The following is a 12,597-nucleotide window of genomic DNA, read 5'->3' as shown; positions in this document are numbered from 1 at the left end:
CGCTGAAGACTGAATTCTCACGCTGACTTCAGTCCCTGCACAGCAAAGATCCTATAGCAGAGCTATATAGCGGAGCTATAGGATCTTTGCTGCACAGTTTGTCTCTTTGCGCCACATGACAGTGATCTGCATGGATTGGGGAAGCGCGTCGGTCCCGGGTAGCGGGTGTCAGCGCTTTTGTGCGTCGTCTGCGAGCGCTGCGCTTCCGGCTGCAGCGGCAATCTCGCTCCCTCCCTCCCTCCTGCCCTTCAACTCACACGGCAGCGCCAGCGCCACCAATCCACGCTACACCGTGCCCGCCAGACTCCCCATTGGGCGGCCGGGGAAAGAGAGGGAGGGGAGAGGGAAGAGAGAGAGAGAGAGAAAGAAAAAAAGGGAGGATGGAGGCAAAGAGAGACAGGGGGAGGGAATGTAGAAAGGGGATGAAGGAAGGGAAGGAGAAAGGGGAGAAAGAGGAAGCGTGAGGAAAAAGAGGGAAGGGGGAGGAGGGAGAGGAAGGAGAGGAGGGAGGGGGGGGGGGGAAGGAAAGGTGTGTGTGTGTCTGTCTCCCTGTGTGTGTGTGTGTGTGTGTGTGTGTGTGTGTGTGTGTGTGTGTGTGTGTGTGTGTGTGTGTGTGTGTGTGTGTGTGTGTGTGTGTGTGTGTGTGTGTGTGTGGCGTGTGTGTTTGTGTGTGTGTGTGTGTGTGTGTATCCCTGTGTGTGTGTGTGTGTGTGTGTGTCTGGTTGTGTGTCTCTGTGTGTGTGTGTTTGTGTGTGTTTGTGTGTGTGTGTGTGTGTGTGTGTGTGTGTCTCCCTGTGTGTCTTCCTTTGTGTATGGCCTTAGACAGGGCTGCCAGCTCTCACGCTTTGAGCGTGAGAGTCACGTATTTCAGCAAATTCTCACGCTGATGACAGAAGTCTCACGCTGTCTTCAGTCTCTGCACAGTTTGTCTTTTTGCGCCACATCACAGCGATCTGCGCGGTCTGGGGAAGCACGTCAGTTGGCGGCTGTGAGTGATGTTGCATCTCTTCTCTTCTCTTCCCTTCTTTCTTGGTTGGATGTGCAGCCGCCGACAACATGTAGCAGCCGGAGATAAAACTAACCAGGTGAATCAGTTGTAAAACATGGGGAGGACCCCAATGAGGCCAAACATCTAGGACAGGGTTCGGCAACCTACGACACACGGGCTGAATCCGGCCCGTAACCTGAAAAACCACGTTTATTTCCAATTCGTTTTCACAGGGTTGGGGCAGGCGAGCCGACCTGAGAACTGCAGCCACTCCCTGGGACGCGAGCTGATCTGGGAAATGCAGCCAGTCCCTGGGACGCGAGCTGATCTGGGAAATGCAGCCAGTCCCTGGGCACGCAAAATGCCACCTTGATCATTATAGAGAAATTGGGCCAGCCATGTATATGTTGTATAACTCTGTGCAGATCTGAATGGGCTTAGAATGACCATTTAAGCAAAATTACCCTTACTTTCCCCATTTTTATACTTGAGATTAATATCCCTTTGCTCTGTTAACAGCGTTAAAGTCCTTATGAGGTAGAGTCAGGAAAGGGAACCAGTTATTTTTTTAAAATTTGCTTTAATTTGTTAGTTGATTTTTTGTTGAGTGCCATAATTTCTGAAATGGTCTTAAAATAACTTAACGGTTATAAAGCAGTAATAAGTGATTTTTGTCCAAACAATTGGAACTTGCTTAAAATGTTTGCATTATTAGCAGGGCTGCCTACTCTCACGCATTGAGCATGAGACTCACGCATTTCACAAAATTCTCATGCTCTCACGCTGATCACAAAATTATATAATGAGAATAGGACCTGTTTTGCTTAACAAATAGTGTAGGAAGGAATTGCAGATGCTGGTTTAAACTGAAGATAGACACTAAAAACTAGAAAATCTCAGCAGGCAGCATCTCTGGAGACAAAGAATGGGTGATGATTCGAGTCGAGACCTTCAGCCTGAAGAGGTTGAAAAACAGCCATGAAACACAATGACTGGATATGTGTGTTATCCAACTAAGGGTAGAAATCAGAATCATGTGTTCATCTTTATTCACGTGATACCATAATAAATATATTACAGAAAAAATAATGTAATTGTGTGGCACGGAGGCGCTGCGGTAGAGTTGCTGCCTTACTACCACATGGGTTTTCTCTGGATATTCCGGTCTCTCCCATATCCAAAAGAAGCGCAGGTTTGTAGGTTAATTGGCTTCTGTAAATTGTCCCTGGCGTGATGGATGGAATTGGTGTATGATAGATTGCTGGTCGGTGTGGACTTCGTGGGCTGAAGGGCCTGTTTCCATATATATTTTTACATATATATCTTAATTTCATTGAACCTTATATGATTGAATATGTGGCATTATTTTCATCTTGTTTCTATATTCAAAAGGTAAGGTTGAAACCGTCTGAAGAAGGGTTTCGGCCCGAAACGTTGCCTATTTCCTTCACTCCATAGATGCTGCCGCACCCGTTGAGTTTCTCCAGCAATTTTGTCTACCTTCGATTCTCCAGCATCTGCAGTTCCTTCTTAAACAAGGTTGATTGATTTATTTGTGCAGAACAGTGATGGAAGTCCAACTTTTACTTTGTTTCTCTGAAATGTTCTCTATATATATGCATAACAGCATGAATATAATCTGATTTCCATGCATGAATATAGTCATTCATGTGCTGCACCTGTTGGTCAGCCTGGCTCTATTGTGGAATGTAATTAGGAATGTAATTTAGCCTTACCTTATTCATACTTAATCCAATTTAAAGCATAAATGTTGCATTCAAATGCAAGTTAAAAGACTCGTTACAGTATGCACCAGATTGCACAATTTCAAGCTGAAAAATGCAAAAGCACCCCCCTCCCATCCCCCCCCTCCCCCGGTCACTACGCACCCTCACAATTTCTCACTCTCAACTCTCACCCAATGTTGGCAACCCTGATTGACATAATGCTCTGCATATGGCTTGCAGTTTTAAGAACAAGCGTTCAGTAAACTGCTGCGGGTTGCAATATCACTGTTGAATTCTCATTCCCCAAACCATGAGAAGCATTACTTAGCTTCAATAAGGTTCTCCCAAGATCATGTATAATCAGGAATCTTGAGAAGAATTTGTAAGAATGCATCCGGAAGTTATTAAAAATTGAAAAAGTATAATATATCATTTGAATTATCACTCAGCCAAGCACCTCCAATAAACATGTTAATCATCTAATCGTAAACGGAGCTGTTTATTGCACATAATAACTTCTAATTATCTTTAAAAACATCTACTTCAGCTAAAATAAGACCACGTCTGGTCCCAATTTCTAATGCAAGTGGAAGGTCTGCTTTAATCTAATAAAACACACAACTGCAGGCACCAGAGGCTACAAAAAATTGGAATAATTGGATCTGTGACTGCCTAAAAATTCTTAATGCTGCAGTTTTGTTTAGTTTAGAGATATAGCGCGGAAACAGAGCCTTCAGCCCATCGGGTCCGTGCAGACCAGCGATCCCCACACACTACTACTGTCCTACACACATGAGGGACAATGTTTACATTTACCAAGCCAATTAACCTACAAACATGCACGTCTTTTGAGTGCGGGAGGAAACCGAAAGTCTCGGACTAAACCCACGCAGGTCACAGGGTGAATGTACAAACTCCGTACAGACAGCACCCATAGTCAGGATCGAACCCAGGTCTGCGGTGCTGCAAGCGCTAAAAGGCAGCAACTCTACCACCGAGCCACCGTGACCACCCATTATTTCCTCTTGAAGCTCTCAAATGTTTGTTCTGTTTCTGGCTTTTGATTATTAATTCACATGTTGTGACTGTACCATCATGATGGGAATATATTGTCCATACTTAATAGCCCATGAGCATATGCTGTTGAACTGCATCAGTCCTTCATGAAGGTTTTAGTTTAGAGATACAGTGTGGAAACAGGCCCTTCGACCCACCGACACTGCATCGAGCAGCGGTCCCCGCACACTAGTACTATCCTACTCATTAGGGACAATTTACACACTTTACCAAAGTCAATTAACCAACAAACCTGTTTGTCTTTGGAATGTGGGAGGAAACCGGAGCTCCCAGAGAAAACCCACATGGTCACGATGAGAATGCACAAACTCCGTGTAGACAGAACCCGGTTGGGATTGAACCCGGGTCTCTGGTGCTGTGAGGCTGTAACTCTACCATTACGCAACCATGCCACCAACATGATTATCCCACAATTCTGTTGGCTTGGATGCTGAGACATACTGATGAAGGAACAGAGGTGGATTTGCAAGACAGGATGGAGTGCTTGACTTCAAGAGTCAAGAGTCAAGAGTGTTTAGCCGTCTGAGAAACGACTACTGGAGTTTTCAACAAAATATTTCTTCGAAAGCTCAAGTTGCAGCATACAGGTTTAACAGTCAAGTCAAGACAAGTCAAGTTTATTTGTCACATACACATACGAGATATGCAGTGAAATGAAATTGAAACAAATCGGTGGTCAGCGCTGAACTAACGCGTGCAAGGGAAAAACCGCACAAAAACAACAGCCCCTCCCGAGTCACGTGACCACGGCTTCCGAACGCCGGGTTCGATATCTGCGTGCGCTAGCAGGCACCGCTACAAGTGTTTTAGTATAAAATGTCCCAAAATCGAACAATGAACAATTCTTACTTGTAGCAGCACAACTGGTATGTAAACATATTACTCTACAACTACCAAAATAAACAACAATATATATATAGACAAATAAAGCCCCCAGGTCTGTATAGTACAGAGCTTATTTGGAATTTCTAGTGTTTAATAGCCTGATGGCTGTGGGGAAGAAGCTGCTCCTGAACCTGAACATTACAGTTTTCAGGCTCCTGCACCATCTTCCCGATGGCGGGGGTTAAATGAGAGTGTGGCCAGGGTGGTGTGGGTCTCTGATGATGCTGGCTGCCTCTTTGAGACTGCAACTCTTGTGGATCCCTTTGATGGTGGGGAGGTCAGTGCCCGTGATAGACTGGGCAGTGGTGACAACTTTTTCCAGTCTTCTTTGCTCCTGGGCGCTCAAGTTGCCAAACCAGGCCATGATGCAACCAGTCAATATGCTCTCTACTGTACACCTGTAGATGTTTAAGAGAGTATTTGTTGACATACTGAATCTCCTCAATCTTCTAATGTTCTAATGGCATTGATGTGCTTTCTTTATGATTGCGTCAATGTGCTGAGTCCAGGACAGATCTTTGGAGATATGCACGACCAGGAACTTGAAGCGTTTGGCTCTCTCCACCACCGTCCCATCGATGAAGACAGGTTTGTGGATTCTTGCCCTACCTTGTCCAAGTTCCACAATAATCTCCAACCACTGCCTACTTTGTCCTCTATTTCCCTTTTTTCTCTCATTCCCCCCATCCCCATCCACCCACTATCCTTCCCTCCAGATGTTCATTTCAAACCTCCTCCTTACACCTTTTTGTTTCCATTTCACCTCCAGCCTTTAATGCTACCGCCAGCCATCTGCTAATAACCCCGTCCCACCTGTATCCACCTACCTGTATCACTCGTTTTTAGAGACACAGCGCGGTACCAAGTCCACGTCGACCAGCAATCCCCGCACATTAACACTACCCTATACACAATAGAGACAATTTTACATTGATAACCAAGCCACTTAACGTACAAACCTATATGCCTTTGGAGTGTAGGTAGAAACTGCAGATCTCGGAGAAAATCTACACAGGTCACGGGGAAAACGTACAAATTCTGTACAGACAGCACCTGCAATCAGGATTGAACCCTTGATTTCTGGCACTGTAAAGGGCCTGTCCCACAGGTAATTTTTCAGGCGGCTGCTGGTGACTGTCAAGTCATACACACACATCACTTACTTCACCAGCCCGTTATGCAGGCGGGGGACAGGACAAGTGTGGAGAGCGCTGTCTGACTGAAATGCACACGGTGCAAAGCCAATGTGATACAGACATACACTGCGATGAACAGGAAGGCTTTATTTAGATTAGATTAGCTTAGATTCCTTTATTGTCATTCAGACCTTTCAGTCTGAACAAAATTTAGTTGCCTGCAGTCATACATATAATAATAAATAACAAAACATACAATAAACACAAATTAACATCCACCACAGTGAGTTCACCAGGCACCTCCTCACTGTGATGGAGGCAAAAGTCTTAAAGTCTCTGTATCTTCCCTCCATGTTCTCCCTCTGTGAGTAAGTCCCACAGCTCAACCGAGCTCCGCGAACGGGCCAGTTCAAGCTCCGTGGCCCGGGTGGTCGAAGCTGCCGAAGCTGCCGCCCTCCAGTCCAGCGGACGCAGCTGTAGTTGCGGGAGCTCCGGAAAAACAGGTCACCAACTTGTGACCTGCGAGCCCCTGCCGATGTCGTCCAATGGGCCCGCGGCCAAGCCCCGAATTTGGGTCACCGCCAGCGGAAAGCCGGAATGCCGTCGAAGCCCCGAAGCCGGGCCACTGCAACCGGAACACCGGAACGCCGCCTCAGCCCCGAATTCGGCCAGCCTCGCGTTGGTAAGTCCTGGCTGGCTCTGCCTCCGGAGCCTCGAGGTCGGTCGCAGTTGGATGCCGCCAGCCCCGCCATTAGGCCTCAGCACAGACGGAGGCAGAGAAGGTGGATACGACAAGAAGAGTCGCATTCCCTCGAAGTAAGAGACAAAAAAATTAAGAGGATGAAAGCGCAGTGTATGGGAAGGTTCATGTAAGTCCTTTAAAAGAGAGGGGGGGAGAGGGAGGGGGAGAGAAGGGGGGAGAAGGAGTGGAGACAACTTTTATTAAGCCAAATGAACAGGAAGGTTGGTGCTGTAATTAAGACAGCTAAAGCACAATGTACGGTAAGTCCTTTAAAAGAGGGGAGGGAGAGGAGGAAGAAGGGATGGAGAAGGAGTGGAGCCAACTTTTAAGAAGCCAGAGATACACGGCTGTGAAGCTCGGCGGACATTTAACATTACCGGTCGGTTATCCTTGGTTCTGAAAACTACTGCTTACGTTTTTTCCCCCAATGAGCCAATGAAATTCACCAGTCAGCATCGGCTACAATCAACGAGAACCTCGCTACTCTCCATGGCGGCTTCTTTCTGGTCACCGCTAATTTTTTCAACATGTTTGCGCTGTCCATAATGAGGCCACGACTAGTTCCCAGAATGCGGGAACTCCTCACGACCATGAAGGCGATTCACCAGTAACCACCCACGAACATGCGGCGACCATGTGGCGACTGCATTGTCTCCTGCAGTCGCCTAAAAAGTCGCCTAAGTGGGACAGACCCATTAGGCAGCAACTCTAACATTACGCCACCGTGCCAACACAAGAGAGTACAAAAGCTGGAATGGTGAGTAAAAGCTCGAAGCTCAAGTAAAAATCAAAGTGTGGGAGCAACCCAGTGGGTCAGGTAGCATCAGTCGAGGGAAATGGACAAGGTTTCGGCTCAGGACATTTTTTCAAACTGATGGAGTAGAGTTATAGAGTCACTAAACATGGAAACTGGCTCTTCGGCCCAACTTGTCCATGCCGACCAAAATACCTCATCTACGCTGGTTGACGGGAGAAAGCTGGAGAAGATACATAAAGGGAAGGGGTGGGGGGGAAATTGGCAAGTGATAGAGAAGTTTATCTCTGGAGTCTACTGTATCCCTAAGGTCACAAGATCATAAGGAATAGGAGTAGAATTAGACCATTCGGCCCTTCAATCATGGCTGATCTATCTCTCGCTCCTAACCCCATTCTCCTACCTTCTCCCCATAACCTCTGACACCTATCTATCTACCTATCTCTTTTTTTTAAATATCCACTGAAGAATATCCTCTCAAGTCTAAAAGAGAGAGATTTCTGGCAGTGTCTTCCAGAGATTGCCCCACGCCAACTCAAGGCAAGCAACACGTGACAAATAAGGACTAGTCATTGTGTTGATTGATGACAACCTGTGTCCGTCATGTGCCCAGTCCTCCCCTCCATCAAGAGCATCCACATGAGGCGCTGCCTCAAGAAGGAGGCACCTCTCATCCAGGGTCCCCACTATCTGAGCCTTGCTCACTTGTCTCTGGGGCAGTTGGTACAGAAGCCTGAAGTCCCACATCACCAGTTTCAGGAACTGCTACTTCCCCACAAGTATAAATGTCTTCGACCATTCCACGCAACATTCACCCAACCTCAGAAACAGTCCACTGTGGACCACCTCTAACACCACTGCTGCCACGGAAGGCTGTGGAGGTCAAATCAATGGATATTTTTAAGGTGAAGATTGATAGATTTGTGATTAGTGTAGGTGTCAAGGGTTATGGGGAGAAACATAGAAACATAGAAAATAGGTGCAGGAGGAAGCCATTCGGCTGTTTGAGCCAGCACCGCCATTCATTGCGATCATGGCTGGTCGTCCCCAATCAATAACATGTGCCTGCCTTCTCCCCATATCTGAACTGAACTGAACTGAACTTTATTTATAGAGCACTTTAAAAACAACCACTGTTGCAACAAAGTGCTGTACATGACTAATCATAAACATAAAACAAAACAATAACAACATTAAAAGACAGTAAAAACAATAAAAAACAATAATAGAAACACTGAAACAAGAGCAAAGTCTCATGCAGGGGCGAAAGCCAAGGAATAGAAAAGGGTTTTAAGACTAGTTTTGAAAATGGACAGTGAAGGGGCCTGTCTAATGTGCAAAGGTAGTGTGTTCCATAATGTCGGAGCAGCAACAGAGAAGGCTCTATCCCCTCTGAGCTTCCGCTTAGACCTCGGTACCTCCAGGAGCAGCTGATCAGCTGACCTGAGGCACCGAGCAGGAGCGTAGGGATGAAGCAGCTCAGAGAGGTAAGGCGGGGCGAGACCATTTAAAGATTTAAAAACAAATAAAATAATCTTAAAATGAACTCTAAAGTACACAGGCAGCCAGTGGAGGGAGGCCAGAATAAGCGTTATGTGCTCCCTCTTACGTGTTCCAGTTAAAAGGCGAGCAGCAGCATTCTGAACCAACTGGAGACGTGCAAGGGAAGATTGGCTAACTCCAAAATAAAGTGCATTACAGTAATCCAGCCGAGACGTGATGAAGGCATAGATTACTGTTTCAAAATGCTGACGTTCAAGAATGGGCTTCACCTTTGCCAGCTGCCTTAATATCCCTTGATTCCATTAGACCCTAGAGCTCTATCTAACTCTCTCTTAAATCCTTCCAGTGATTGGCCTCCATTGCCCTCTGTGGTAGGGAATTCCACAAATTCACAACTCTCTGGGTGAAAACGGTTTTTCTCACCTCAGTCTTAAATGGCCTCCCCTTTATTCTAAGACTGTGGCCCCTGGTTCTGGACTCGCCCAACATTGGGAACATTTTTCCTGCATCTAGCTTGTCCAGTCCTTTCATAATTTTATATGTTTCTATAAGACCTCCCCCTCATCCTTCTAAACTCCAGTGAATACAAGCCTAGTCTTTTCAATCCTCATGATTCAATTTACGAAAGGTAAATCATGTCTGACGAATATTATAGAATTTTTCGAGGATGTAACTAGTAGCATGGATAGAAACATAGAAACATAGAAATTAGGTGCAGGAGTAGGCCATTCGGCCCTTCGAGCCTGCACCGCCATTCAATATGATCATGGCTGATCATCCAACTCAGTATCCCGTACCTGCCTTCTCTCCATACCCCCTGATCCCCTTAGCCACAAGGGCCACATCTAACTCCCTCTTAAATATAGCCAATGAACTGGCCTCAACTACCCTCTGTGGCAGAGAGTTCCAGAGATTCACCACTCTCTGTGTGAAAAAACTTACATAGGGGAGAACCAGTGGATGTGGTGTATCTGGACTTCCAGAAGGCTTTCGACAAGGTCCCACATAAGAGATTAGTATACAAACTTAAAGCACAAGGCATGGGGGGTTCAATATTGATGTGGATAGAGAACTGGCTGGCAAACAGGAAGCAAAGAGTAGGAGTAAACGGGTCCTTTTCACAATGGCAGGCAGTGACTAGTGGGGTACCGCAAGGCTCAGTGCTGGGACCCCAACTATTTACAATATATATTAATGATCTGGATGAGGGAATTTAAGGCAATATCTCCAAGTTTGCGGATGACACTAAGCTGGGGGGCAGTGTTAGCTGTGAGGAGGATGCTAGGAGACTGCAAGGTGACTTGGATAGGCTGGGTGAGTGGGCAAATGTTTGGCAGATGCAGTATAATGTGGATAAATGTGAGGTTATCCATTTTGGTGGCAAAAACGGGAAAGCAGACTATTATCTAAATGGTGGCCGATTGGGAAAGGGGGAGATGCAGCGAGACCTGGGTGTCATGGTACACCAATCATTGAAGGTAGGCATGCAGGTGCAGCAGGCAGTAAAGAAAGTAAATTATATATTAGCTTTCATTGCAAAAGGATTTGAGTATAGGAGCAGGGAGGTTCTACTGCAGTTGTACAGGGTCTTGGTGAGACCACACCTGGAGTATTGCGTACAGTTTTGGTCTCCAAATCTGAGGAAGGACATTATTGCCATAGAGGGAGTACAGAGACGGTTCACCAGACTGATTCCTGGGATGTCAGGACTGTCTTATGAAGAAAGACTGGATACACTTGGTTTATACTCTCTAGAATTTGGGAGATTGAGAGGGGATCTTATAGAAACTTACAAAATTCTTAAGGGGTTGGACAGGCTAGATGCAGGAAGATTGTTCCTGATGTTAGGGAAGTCCAGGACAAGGGGTCACAGCTTAAGGATAAGTGGGAAATCCTTTAAAACCGAGATTAGAAGAACTTTTTTCACACAGAGAGTGGTGAATCTCTGGAACTCTCTGCCACAGAGGGTAGTTGAGGCCAGTTCATTGACTATATTTAAGAGGGAGTTAGATGTGGCCCTTGTGGCTAAGGGGATCAGGGGGTATGGAGAGAAGGCAGGTACGGAATACTGAGTTGGATGATCAGACATGATCATATTGAATGGCGGTGCAGGCTCGAAGGGCCGAATGGCCTACTCCTGCACCTAATTTCTATGTTTCTATGTTTCTATGAATGAGAAGGGAGGAGAATGAGGTTGAGAGGGAAAGGTAGATCAGCCATGACTGACTGGCGGAATAGACTTGATGGTCTGAATGGCCTAATTCTGCTCCTGTCACTTATGAACCAATGAACCTTATGGGCCTGTCCCACTTATGTGATTTTTTAGGCAACTACAGGCGACTAGTTTTTCGCCACATGTTCGCCGGTGGTCAGCAGGAGTAGTCTCCTCAGTCACGCAAAAAAAGTTGTAGCGTCTTTCCAGTCACAGATAAGTTTTCAACATGTTTTCGACAACAGTGGGCTTGACGCCAATGAGTGTAGCTTGATTTCTCTTGACGTAGGTGCTGTCGAACGTTGTCGCCAGGATGACGTATGTTGTCGCCGATATTTCGGCGACCTGCTCCAACTATAACAGTCACCGGAAGTTGCCTAAAAAATCACCAAGTGGGACAGGCTCATTGGACTTGTTTCCTAATTGTGTATTTTTGCACTGATGTTTTTTTATCCACAATCTTTTTTTGTTCACCGTCTTCGATCACCCTGACAGATGGTTCGACTGCCCCGACCGCAGGAGAACAAAGAGGAATAAGTTAGACTTTATTTCCTTCCATCACTGTGACGAACGTGGGGAATCCGCTGTGGTGGATGTTTATGTAAACGTTATGTAGTTGTGTGTCTTGTTGCTTTTTTTTAATATGGCTGTATGGTAATTTGTATTTCACTGTATCTTAATTGGTACATGTGACAATAAACTGGTCTTGAACCCTGAAACCTTGTAGAATTTAAATGTCATTTGTATGTAACATGTTTTGTAGGTTGTCTGAGCCTTTGTTCCTTTGATGCTGCTTAGTTTGGTTTAGTTTAGAGATACAGGCTGGAAAGGCCCTTTGGCCCATCGGGTACACGCCGACCAATGATCACCCCGTACACTAGTTCTATCCTACACACTTGGGACAATTTTCAGAAGTCAATTAACAAACCTGCACGTCTCTTGAAAGTGGGAGGAAACCAAAGCACCCAGAGAAAACCCACTCGGTCACATGGAGAATGTACAAACTCCATACAGGCAGCACCCATAGGCAGGATCAAACCTGAGTCCCTGGTGCTGTAAGGCAGCGCCAGGGAAGATTTGAATTGTACCTGTACATCATTGTACTTGTGCATATGGCAACAACCTCAACTTGACGACTTGATAAATGGGATTAGTGGAGATGAATTCTTGGCAGCTGGCATGGACATGGTGTTGATGAAGGTATCTCGACCCAAAACATCACCTATTCCTTTCCTGCAGAGAAGCTGCCTGACCCTGTGAGTTACTCCAGCATTTTTGTGTGTATCTTCCGTGGGATGAAGGGCCTTTTCCCGTAGGATGAACGGCCTTTTCCCGTGGGATGAAGGGCCTTTTCCCATGGGATGAAGGGATTTTTCCTGTGGGATGACGCGCCTTTCCCTGTGCTGCATGATTGCATGATTCCTGCGTTTACTGTCAAACTCGTCACAGCTGAAAATACTCCTGCTCCACTGCTCACAAGTTTACAAGTTTTTCTGTTTCCCCCCCGTTATTTATTTATTTATGTGTTTATTTATTTATTTATTTTGTTAGATGTAAGTACAATAATGTGGTA

At 45.9% G+C, this 12,597-nt stretch overlaps 1 long non-coding RNA gene across 1 annotated transcript; it reads left to right on the top strand.

Annotated features, from left to right (window-relative positions):
• The first annotated feature begins 1,062 nt into the window (after window positions 1-1,062).
• LOC129702802 (uncharacterized) lies at window positions 1,063-11,539 on the top strand. The gene is made up of 3 exons (XR_008724444.1): window positions 1,063-1,085; window positions 5,187-5,265; window positions 11,520-11,539. It is a non-coding gene; the product is annotated as an uncharacterized LOC129702802 (long non-coding RNA).
• The last annotated feature ends 1,058 nt before the right edge of the window (window positions 11,540-12,597 follow it).

Source organism: Leucoraja erinacea, chromosome 1, assembly GCF_028641065.1.
Source record: "Leucoraja erinacea ecotype New England chromosome 1, Leri_hhj_1, whole genome shotgun sequence".
In the NCBI taxonomy this organism is placed as follows: Eukaryota; Metazoa; Chordata; class Chondrichthyes; order Rajiformes; family Rajidae; genus Leucoraja; species Leucoraja erinaceus.
Note: the sequence above shows the minus strand (reverse complement) of the source record. Positions and strands in the feature narration are given on the sequence as shown.